Below are 11,335 nucleotides of genomic sequence, written 5' to 3'. Positions count from 1 at the left end.
AATCCCTCCTTTGGGAGGTGGAATGTGCCTTTCCTCCAAAGAATTGCGTTTCCTGGTGCGTAGGGTTCACCTTCCCCCTCAGCCTGCTCAGTCTCACTAAACAGAAAAAATACTGGATGTCAGTGGCTCACACCTGGAACCTCAGCAAGTCAGGAGGTTGGGAGAGATCCGAGGATTGTGGTTTGAAGCCAGCCCAGGCAGGAAAAGTGTGGGACTCTTGCCTCCACTAAACTACCCCCCAAAAAAGCTGGAAGTGGAGCTCTGTCTCAAATGGTAGAGTGTTAGCCTTGAGCACAAAAGCTCTGGGACAGCACCCAGGCCCTGAGTTCAAGCCCCAGGACCAGAGCAAAAGTAATAAAATCCAAGCATCCAAGAAAAAGTTGAAAGGTAGTACAATCAAGACCCATAATTGTGGCCATCTAGACTGAGTCATTGTTAGTATTTTGACCTATTTGTGTGTCTTCTCTCTATACGTGTGGTCGGACGTATCTGATAAGAATGAAGACACTTCTGGTGGTTACAATGTGAATATAAACAATAACTTCCTTGTAGTCTCTTATTCAGAGTTCTTGACCAAAATTCCCTGTTTCAAGAATGAATTACTTTTGTTAAAAAACAAAGTCCTGGGCTGGGAATATGGCCTAGTGGCAAGAGTGCTTGCCTTGTATACATGAGGCCCCGGGTTCGATTCCCCAGCACCACGTATATAGAAAATGGCCAGAAGTGGCGCTGTGGCTCAAGTGGCAGAGTGCTAACCTTGAGCAAAAAGAAGCCAGGGTCAGTAGTCAGGTCCTGAGTCCAAGGCCCAGAACTGGCAAAAAAAAAAAAAACAAAGTCCTGTTGAGATTTGGTCATAACTTTAGGCTCTTAGCCTCTGGATGTTTGTTTTTAAGTCATTGCCTTTATTCTGTCTGATGACTCCCTGGGCTGGTTTCTGGGTACATCTTCCTATTGAGCTACAGTACTTTGCTAGGATTATTGTATGCCCATCTGTAGCCTTGACAGTTCTCCCTAGATCTTGGTCCTCATGCCCATTCTGTCCATGCTCTGTCCCTTTCCCCTCCCCATTGCCCGCATATCCTACAATGTACAGAGCAAAGCTATTCCACTCGTTCCATGTACCTAGCTGTCCAACTGCCTCTGAAAACTCCGCTTCCATTAGTCACCTGGGCCAACACTGATTTCCCTCCTCCATTTTCAGTTAGTGGATTCATGGGAGTTTGTGACAGTAGTATTTACTGTCTGTTGCAGCTATGCCAAATGATTCACAAAGATAATTCACTGTCTCAGCAATCTCACATGGACATTTTGAGATATGATCAGAGCATTCTGGTCACAATCAGACAAGGAGAGTGGGATCTGAATACTATCATCCCTGAATTCTAGGCACCTGCTGTACCAAATGGCTCAGGGCTCATCGATCCTTCATCTGGGACTCCTCTTCCCATCCTGTCTTCCCCTACTGTCACCAGTGCCTGACAGCTTGGCCAAGCCAAGGACTTGTCCTAAGCCAAAATTGATTCCATCACTTTTCCTGCTCTGAAGCTTTCCGTCTGAGTCATCACCTACTTAAAGCACAAGCTTTGACTTTGAAGCCTTAAAGTTTCTGCCCTCGCCCGTGCTCGCCTTACCCTCTTCTCATATACCAACTGTGTGCTCTAGCCAAACTGTACTCCTCTTCCTTTCATGTTCTGAAGCCCCTGTGTGCTTCAGGTTGCCTTTCCTGTGCTTAAAAAGCCTCTTTAGCTGGGCACTGGTGGCTCACACCTGTAATTCTTGCTACTCAGAAGGCTGCCTGTGGATCAAGTTTTGAAGCCAGTCCAGTGGGAAAGTTGATGAGATTCTCATCTCCTATCCATCACCAAAAAGCCAGAAATGGAGTTGTGACTCAAGTGGTAGAGTGCTAGCCTAGAGCAAAAAAGCTCAGGGACAGCACCCAGGCCCTGAGTTCAAGCTCTAGAAACTGGCACGAAAAACAAACAACCTTCCCACACACACACACACACAAATAGCCCCTTCAGACTCTAAATATGGAAAAATTCCACCCAAGGCTAGAGGCACAGCTCATTGGTACAGCATCTGCCTGTCATGTATATGCCTTGGTCTTCAGAATCACAAGAAATGAATTGCAAGACCACCAAGTGTTCCTTGATTGTGCGTGTTTACAGGGATTTCCTTGTCGGGAATCTTCTCTTAACATGTGTACCTTACAGCCCTTCCACCAGGCCGTGCATGCTGCACATGACTATCCTGATCTCCCCCACTAGACCCTGAACCCTTGGAGGCATTTTACTCATCGTTTAACTCTGGTTAGTGCCTTGCACCTTGCAAATGACTGCTCAATAAGTATTTGAAAGACTGAATCCACTTTCAAGTTTTTATGAGTTAGCTTTTCTGTAATTCATATTATAACTCATGTTTCTTTCCCCGAGGAAAATTCCTTACAAAAATATAGCCTAAATCTAAGAACTTGAAAAAGCTCTCCAGTCAACAGTGATTTTTAAGGTGCTGGTTATTAGGCTGTTTGAAAGGAATATTTTTTGTAAAAATGATTTCATCATTGTATAAGAAATGCAAAGGTAATGCTGCAATCTAGGCAGAGTAGCAGAAAAGTCAGCCTTCCTAACTTCTGTTACTTAAGATTGTGTTGTGTCTTATGTAATTTTTATTGTCACTTGAAGTATTGGAATTAAACTGTAAGATCTGAATTTAGATATTTTTCGTGTGTGTGTGAGAGAGAGAGAGAGAGAATGAATGAGAGAGAGAGTCCTGGGGGCTTGAACTCGGGGCCTGGACAATGCTCAAGGTTAGCATTCTACCACTTAAGATGCAGTTCCACATCTGGCTTTTTGGTGCATAACTGGAGATGAGTCTCACAGACTTTCCAGCTCAGGCCGGCTTCAAACCATGCTCCTCAGATCTCATCCTCCTAGTACATGTAATTACAGGTGTGATCCACCAGTGCCTGACTCCTTTTAAGAACCAACCACTCATGCCATTCTATTACAGAAGCATTAAACTAAGATTTACGTTCAGATTCTATCCAGTCCCCAGTAAAAAGTGCTTCCACCTGCTGGATGGCTGATGTTCAGTGGTGGGTGACCAAAGTGGGTCTGAGCACTGCTGGCTGTGGAAATTCAGGGAAAAGGTTTGTCTCCCTTACATGGGTTGCACTATTACACCAAGCATGAATCGGTTACTCACATTTCCAGAAAAAGAGAAAGCAATGCAGCCCTTGGAGGAAAATGAGGCCCAGAGTGCTCTGTCCACTCTCGGAGACAGTGGTGAAGGCTGGGCTCAGCCTTTACAGCCTAGAGGACTCCTGCTTTTGCTCACCTGGCAAAGTAACTATGTCTCCAGGACCCGGCAGCTGAGCTGGCCTCGTGGTGTCAGAGAGGAGGGATGGGCGCTTAGATGAACCTCCCTGGTAGTGGCAGACTGCTCACAGGCGGCTGTCACTACTGAGGGAAGGAGACGCACCGTGAATGTAGCAGCAGAGCTCCTGCTCCATGACCAGTGCTGTACTTGCACCTGCACCGGCAGGGCGAGCCCCGGAACCCCACTCCTGAATGCCTGCCATCGTGTGCGATGTGTGTTCATTCTTCAGGATGATTCCGGCAGGGAAAAGGCAAGTGGGGAAAAGCGGGTAATGACAGACGTGAACCACAAGGACCTTTCTAGCACCTTATTGGCCTTGTCTAGAGAAGGGTTTGCTTTGGGCTGAGTTGCCACATTAAATAACTGTTTCCATCCTTAAAATGCTAGAAGACACTCAAACATTGGGGATTTCTTTTTAAAGTTTTTCTTTTTCTGCCATGGGATATTCAGTTTTCTTCCTAAAAGTCTGACCTTACAAAGTCAGGCAAATCTTGCAAGTGAATATACAACCATTTACCTATGTGAGGTAATTTTCCTTTTGATGCAGTCATCCTGGAAGATTACACAGGTATCCATAAGAGTTCCATACTTAAAACTTTTCTGGAACCTTCTGGCCAACTTTAAAACATCCTTAACTTTGCAAATTTCCATCTTCCTAGGGAAAGTTTTATTAAAAAAATAGCTGCCAACTCTTCAGAGCCCAGTCTAGTGAATAAAGCAGATGATTAACCAGATTAATATTGCTGGTTAATAAGGTGAGATTACAATAAAGTCAGGATAATTACTCTTGTGCAGTGAGTAAATTGGTCTTGATAATACTGTACCTTGAGGTTAAATAAAGGCTGCATGGTCATGATAGAAATTAAAACCCATTTTAGTTGGTTTATGATGAGAATGGATTCAGGTAGCCCTGGGAGTCATTATATTTTTAAATAGTATTAAATGTTTCTTTTTATGAAAATCTTAATTATGCCATTCTCTGAAGTCTGATTTCATACTATTAAAAGTAAGGCTGTAAGGAAAAAACATTAAATGGTAATGAGAGCTTCATTCCTTCGCATATATTCTCATGGGCTTTTGGTCAAGATAAGTAATGATCAGATGAATGAGCTGGCAACCTTCCTGCCCTCTCAGGTCTGCCAGTAATGAGAAGCTAAGTAATACACTGTCACATGTTTAAATACATTTAGTAATATTTCAGCAACTTCTTGTCCCCGGCTTGCTAGACAACCAATACCATGCATTTTAACAGTGAAGAAAAGTATCTCCGTCATGGCAGAACCTCTGAGAAGTCCTCTTCTGAGCAGGCAGGGATGTGGTTTGTCTCCATGAGCACCATTATTCAAAAACAAGCTTGCTCATGCTTGTAGTCCCGGCTACTCAGATCTGAGGTTGTGGTTCGAAGCCAGTCTGGGCATGAAGCTCTATAAGACTCTTACCTCCAACTAACCACCAGAAAGCCAGAAGTGGAGCTGTGGCTCAAGTGATAAGCATGTTAACCTTGATCAAAAAAGCTCAAGGACAGCACCCAGGCCCTGAGTTTAAGCAAGCGCACGCAACATGCACACACGCGCGTGCCCACACACACAAAATGGATGAGCTCTTCCTACCTCCGCCCCACCCCATAAACATTTCCATTCTCATTTTCCATCAACACCAATTTCCAGTGGCAACTGACCTGGAGCTGTAAAACCCAAGTATCTCAGCTAGCAGTTACTGTATGTAATTCTAAAGTAATTCAAGAAGCTGTCATTAAAATGGAGACTGTAGCCCTACTAGGATTGTACCATTGTCTGCATGCCCCAAACTCTCAGAAAGAACGACTAACGTTTTTTGAAGGCAGCATTTCTAAGATTCCACTAAATGGATCTGGAAGACAGATCAGAAACCACTAATAATAAACCCTAGAAAACACAAATCTGTCTCCTTCTACAAAGCCAACATATTTTAACTTTAAACACGGAAGAGAAATGATTTGGGATTACTACTCTATGGAACTATTGTGGCCTACGGAACTACTTGGGCCCTGGATTCTATTAAACTCCATCTACAATGAAACGTAGAAAATTCTGCATTCTTGGTGTCTACAATATTGCTGAGCCCGTCTACATAGTTCATGGCTACTTGCTACTGGTGATGCTTTTACATATAGATTTCAGAAGATCCCGACTCCCAAGAGCGAGAGCTGGCCTGCAGGGTCTCATCCCAAACGGCTTCTTTTCTAATCCTGTACTTGAAGAGTGTCACCTCCAGTATCTTCTGCTGTCTCACCGTCCCATCTACTAATCCCCTGCGTATTCCTCAGTATTCAGGAGAAATCAGCTCCCAGCTGGGTCCATCATCACTTCAGCACATGAAGACTAACACGTTTGCTGGCCCACCTCTAATCCTGTCACATAAGTAGCCACCACCTCCACTCCATGGATCCCCTTCCTACATTGCCATCCAAGGTATGAGGAGTAATAATGATGTTATTGGTCACTAATATCTCTGTTCACTATGCACCAGACACTGTATACAGCACCACATGGGCCATATCTCATTTATTCTTCCCTGTAATCCAATGAAGACACTGGGGTACAGAGGTTCACATGTTCATTATGTGAAATCTAGAGCTTTAAAAAGTGGCATGAGGGCTGGGGATATGGCCTAGTGGCAAGAGTGCTTGCCTTGTATACATGAAGCCCTGGGTTCGATTCCCCAGCACCACATATATAGAAAAAAGCCAGAAGTGGCGCTGTGGCTCAAGTGGCAGAGTGCTAGCCTTGAGCAAAAAAAGCCAGGGACAGTGCTCAGGCCCTGAGTTCAAGGCCCAGCACTGGCAAAAAAATAAAAAATAAAAGTAAATAAAAAGTGGCATGAATGTAAAAGGGACTGGAATGTTGAGGGCAAGGGGAGAACAGGATGAAGGAAGATGAAAGGAGGGTGATAAAGGCTGAATCTGATCAAAGTACACTATATGAATGTGCGGAAATAGAACAATACATCCATTAAAATTTTTTGTTTGTTTTTGTCCAGTCCTGGGCCTTGGACTCAGGGCCTGAGCACTGTCCCTGGCTTCTTTTTGCTCAAGGCTAGCACTCTGCCACTGAGCCACAACGCCCCTTCTGGACGTTTTCTATATATGTGGTGCTGGGGAATTGAACCCAGGGCTTCATGTATACAAGGCAAGCACTCTTGCCACTAGGCCATATCCCCAGCCCCCATTAAAATTATTTTTAAAGGAGGGAAAGGGAGTAAGAGATAGTCCAAGTACATTAATGAATGTTTGTAAATAAGATGATGTAATTCTTTTGTACAAAATATGCTAAGAATAAATTCCTAAGAAAAAATAAATGGATGAAGGCCCTTCAGCGCAGAGCTGGTCAAGCTGGAACTTGAACCCAAGTCAGACTCGTTTGTGCTCTAACCCTCCCACTGGAATGAAGACAAGATTTCTGACACATAGGTGTTTTGACAATGAGTGAAAGAGAAACCTTTTCTCTCATTTGACCATCTCATTTTTGTTTTTTCAGTCCTAGGAATGGAACCCAGGGCTTCATAAAAGCCAGGCCTCTGAGCTAGACCTTGGGCCAAATATAAACCCCTTCATCTTCAGTTTTCTATTTAATAGTCAAGAATTTGTTTGCTGTTTGCACTGTGCCTGACATACAACCACTGTGCATTCTACATCAACTGCAAGTGTTTAGTGAGAACCCCAAGTATTGACCTTATTCTATGAACGAAGAGCCTGTGGTGACAAACACAAAAGGTTTCCTGCTTTCCATGACCTGCAGAGCACAGCTGCTTAATTAATATTCCTACAGAGTTCAAACCCTCGAGTCCACTCTAGTCTCCAGTCTCTCTTCAAGTACCCTCCCATAACGCAGACCGCTTTGCCAAAAGTCCTTCAGTAAGAACTGTGGGCCAGGTGTAGCTTGGTGGCAGAGTGCTGCTTAACATGAACCAGGTGCTGGGTTCATTCCCTAACAGCATTAAAAAAAAAAAAAAAAAAAAAGCCATGCGCTGCACTGGTGGCTCACACCTGTAATCCCGGCTACTCAAGAGGCTGAGATCTGAGGATCACAGTTCACAGCCAGCCCAGGAAGGAAGGTCTGTGGCTCAAAGTGGTAGAGCGGTAGCCTTGAGTGAAAAAGCTCAGGGACAGTGCCCAGGCTCTGAGTTCAAGCCCCACGACCAACCACAAAAAAAAAAAAAAAAGTGTGTGTGTGTGTAGTAAGAGAGAGAGAGGACTCCTTGTTGTTAGAGATAAAAAAAAAAATAGACATGTAAGAATAGTCTGGGGTTGAGGCTTGACGGCCTCCCCTTTTTAAAGGTGAATTCCTACTCATTACAAATGAGGTTAGTCAATTTGAGTTTACGTTTCAAGTTAAAACATAGAGCTGGGCACAGTGGTATGCAGTAGTTGTCGCTACTCAAGAAAAGTGCTTGATCCCAGAGTTTAAGGTTAGTCTGGTGACATTAAGAATATCCTATCTCAAAAACAAAATGTTCAACTATGAAAATAACAAAATAAGTAAAATTCTGGGGTTGGGGATATGGCCTAGTGGCAAGAGTGCCTGCCTCATATACATGAGGCCCTGGGTTCGATTCCCCAGCACCACATATACAGAAAATGGCCAGAAGTGGCGCTGTGGCTCAAGTGGCAGAGTGCTAGCCTTGAGCAAAAAGAGGCCAGGGACAGTGCTCAGGCCCAGAGTTCAAGCCCCAGGACTGGCCAAAAAAAAAAAAAAAAAAAAAAGAAGTAAAATTCTGCTTACTTTTTGAGTTACTAAAAATTTGATATGTATGCTTTTCTTTTTAAAATGAGAGGTAAAGGGTGACCTGACATATGTAACTGTAACCTCTCTATATCACGTTTAAAACAATTTTTGTAAACTAAAAATATCAATAAAAATGAGATTCTGCTATATATATACTACTATCCTCTTGTGTCAGTGAGAGCCAGGCATGGTGGCACACAATAGTAATTCCTGCACTATGGAAGCAGATGCAAGATCACAAATTCCAGACCAGCCTGGGCTACTTAAAAAGATCCTGCCTCAATAGAACAGGAGCTGGCAATATAGATCAGTGGTACAGGGCTTGCCTAATGTGTGCAAGGCTCTGGGTTTCTGCAGCATTGCAAAAACAAAAAGTTGTGACAGAATATTCTGTATCAGGGTACAGAATGTTCTACATTGATCATCAGAATAGATACACAGTATGAATGCAGTAAGCAACCTATGGTTTTTACAGATGGATGGATGGTTGATCGGTTAGGGTATCTGGTTGCCCATTCAAAAATCTGTCCTCATTCTTTATTGAACATGGATTGTGTTCCAATACAAGACAAGCAACGCGCTTATCTTATTGCCTGCTTTTGTAGAGTCCCTCCTCATGGAGCCATGCTGGGTGTTTCTGGCTAAAGAACCTAACTCATGGATGGTGACATTTCTCAGGATATTTTTGTTTCCTAATAAAAGGGAGTGGCACCAAACAATGCTCTAAGTCCATTCTTCCTGACCAGGATGACTGATGGCTAGCGTTGCAAGTCGCTTTAACTACAAGGCCACTGAGACAAGCGGGGAGGCAGTAGAGAAGAAGGCACCTGGGTGCCCGCATCCTGCCACACAGAAAAGCACTGTCTCATTTTTGAGAATCAAAGCGCATTTTGGCTTGAATGTAAAAAAAAAAGGCAAAATGAAATTATTTACACTAAAAGTGCAGTGCAGACTTGTGATGTCCTACAGAACAAAAACTGTAGTAGAACTAGAGGTAAGGAAAACTGCTTTCAGATGTTCCTCAAGGCACCATTAGGGGCTGGCTCCAGAACTGCTCTGGTGCCTGCCACACATGCTTGTCTGGCTAGCGGTCCACCACACCTGACACGCCCCGCTTTCCCCCGAGCTGTCTGTTTGCTTTAGCCTACTCTGATAATACCCCTGGTTCAAAAGTACTATCTGCATAAAAAACTGGAAGGTTTTTGATTTAGATAAACCATTACATTTCCCCAAAGCTCAAAATAGAAAAAAAAAATATCACAAGGCTGTTTCAAAAGCAAAAACATAGTTCCTCTCTGAGGCTAAGAGTACTTTTCCTAGCTACTTAATATCAGAAAAGAATTTCCATTGCACTTTAATGTGGATAGTTTTTTTGGTTTTGTTTGTTGTTGTTTTTTTTGGGGGGGGAGGGGGGATGCCAATCCTGCGGCTTGGACTCAGGGCCTGAGCACTGTCCCTGGCTTCTTTTTGCTCAAGGCTAGCACTCTACCACTTGAGCCACAGCGCCGCTTCTGGCCATATATGTGGTGCTGGGGAATTGAACCCAAGGCTTCATGTATACAAGGCGAACACTCTTGCCACTAGGCCATATTCCCAGCCCAATGTGGATAGTTCTTTAAGTTTTCTATTTTGCCAATTTATAACGTTGGCAAAAGTATAAGATGCCAGTTTTCTTAAAATTCAGCAACTTTTCACTCTATTTTACATAAGCACTTAAAAACTCTTAAATGAGCAAATGTACACTGAATAAATTGCTATTTAAAATATTATAAACATTTTATGCATTATCCAAACAGTATAAAACATTTGTGCTTCTTAACAGAAGCTCACATTTATCTACTTTTACAACTTATAAACTGGTTACATATAAATCTTCTCATTTGCTGTTCAATAGAGATATGTCAGATAAACATTATTAACAGACATTATTCAGTACATTAAGTGCTACATAGTGTGGTCCTGAGACTTTGAATCTATAAAGAGTTTACTAATGTAATACTATACAGATTTCAATTTTTTAAAATCATTTTCAAGTTCTCATTTTTTTGGGGGTGACTGTAGACTTGACTCAGGGATTCCCTGTCCCTGAGCTTTTTCACTCAAGGCCAGTACTCTACCACTTTGAGCCACAACGCCACTTCTCATTTTCTGTGGGTTAACTGGAGATAAAAGTCTCATGGACTTTCCTGTGCAGGCTGGCTCTGAACTGTGATCCACACATCTCGGCTTCCTGAGTAGCTAGGATTATAGACATGAGCCAATGGTGCCCAGCAAGTTTTCCACTTTCAACAATGTAATGATTCAAATAAAAAGAGTAGACAGTCATACACTAGCCCAGGAAATTAAGAGTTACCAGAAGCAAAATCTATTTTGAAGACCTTACATGGTTCCTATTCTGAGTACCAGAATCATATTCAGATCAATAATTTTGTTTCCTCTTTTAAAGGAAATGATGCAGGGGCTGGGGATATGGCCTAGTGGCAAAGAGTGCTTGCCTTGTATACATGAAGCCCCAGCACCACATATACAGAACATGGCCAGAAGTGGCGCTGTGGCTCAAGTGGCAGAGTGCTAGCCTTGAGCAAAAAGAAGCCAGGGACAGTGCTCAGGCCCTGAGTTCAAGGCCCAGGACTGGCAAAAAAAAAGGAAATGATGCAGGCATTTCTCCTGCCTCCAAGTCTTACATTTATGTAGATAGGCAGGAAAGACACAGAGAAATACATTATCAAAAATAGAAATTATAGGGCTAACTACCCTGCCATAAGCCTTCAGGGTCCTGACGGCAGCCATCTGTGTCACCTCCGGTTGTAACGCACCTGTCCTCCACTCCTCCTCTTTTACTTCATACACCGTGTAGTCGGGAAATTCTAACCAGTAGTTTTTCCGAGTTACCTTTCTTACTGTGCAGTTTTTGTTTTCAGAATTTTCTTTTTCTCATTTCTAAATACATTTCTCTGCCAGTAGATGGAGGAGGCAAAACAGAGTCAACTTGAATAATAATTTCCCAGCACACAGTTGGACAGAAATGAAAGAGCGGTGCTAAGAGGCCACACGGCAGCACCTGTCCTCGCCACGCTCATCGCCGGCACTGGAGGCTGCTCTTCTCTGTTACTGCCAAACCACAGAGGACACTTCCACCTGGATGCAGACACAAACTAGAGCAACATATTTAAGTCATGGTTCAACAAACTCAG

The sequence above is a fragment of the Perognathus longimembris genome, chromosome 22, assembly GCF_023159225.1.
Source record: "Perognathus longimembris pacificus isolate PPM17 chromosome 22, ASM2315922v1, whole genome shotgun sequence".
NCBI classification, from domain to species: Eukaryota; Metazoa; Chordata; class Mammalia; order Rodentia; family Heteromyidae; genus Perognathus; species Perognathus longimembris.
Note: the sequence above shows the minus strand (reverse complement) of the source record.